This window comes from Pterocles gutturalis, unplaced genomic scaffold, assembly GCF_000699245.1.
Source record: "Pterocles gutturalis isolate BGI_N339 unplaced genomic scaffold, ASM69924v1 scaffold11651, whole genome shotgun sequence".
Lineage (NCBI taxonomy): Eukaryota > Metazoa > Chordata > Aves > Pterocliformes > Pteroclidae > Pterocles > Pterocles gutturalis.
In genome coordinates this window covers 4,148-5,228 of record NW_010105593.1, presented here as the reverse complement: position 1 = coordinate 5,228, position 1,081 = coordinate 4,148, and positions in this window count along the sequence as shown.

Genomic DNA, 1,081 nt, shown 5'->3' with positions numbered 1-1,081 from the left:
ATCACTTGGGATTGTGGCTATATGGTTGGACTCGATGATCTTAAAGGTCTTCTCTAACTTAAATGATTCTATGACAATTGGGATACTGTATATACTACTTGGAGATGTCCATCACTCTGACAATGACCTGCTCTTGCTATTATCTTGCTAGGGAGTCTACCAGTCCATTTCAGAAACAAAACGATTCACAGATGTGTTCTTAAAAGAGTGGACGACTTCAAAGTCTCATTCAAGTTCTCTAAATACACACAGACACATCAGGGAGAATGCAGATGTTTGGATAGATGATGCCTTTGAAGATGCTGTCAGATTTTTTTGTTGCTTTTGCCACATCTAATCTCTTCTAAACAGCAGTATGTTTGGATATAGTAGAATCCATAATTTGAAAGATGACTAGAACTAGAGTTTCTTCAATTATACACCATATGTACCAAAAATGGAATGAAACTTACTAAGAAAGAATCATAAGGTTAAGCGGATGTGGTACTAAAAAGAAAGGCATTAAATTTTCTGGTTTTCCATATGCTATCCTAAGGGTCATCTTGGACAAATCTGTGTATTGCCTTTTCTCACTGTCTGTTACTAAATACCTGTCCAGCATTCAGCACATTCAGCTTCAAATCACTCACTCTCTACAAACTCACTCTCTCAAAACTCACTCTCTACAACTACCTGAAGGAGGTTGTAGTGACGTGGGTGCTGACCTCTTCTCTAAATCAAGAAGTGATAGACAAGAGGAAATGACCTCAAGTTGTGCCAGGGGGGGTATTAGAAAAAATTTCTTCACTGAAAGAGTGATCAAGCATTGGAACAGGCTGCCCAGGGAAGTGGTGGAGTCACCATCCCTGGAGGTGTTCAAGAAATGTGTAGATGTGGTGCTTAGGGATATGGTTTAGTGGGTTAGGTGGTTTGGGTTGATGGTTGGACTTGACAATCCTTGAGGTTTTTTCCAACCTCAGTGATTCTATGATTCTATGAAATCTCTTATGCCACCGTAAAACAAACATTCTTGTAGACCATGCCATCCTTTACAGTGATGTGGCATGCTTCCTTTTTCTTTACAATGGTAATAAAAGAGGAA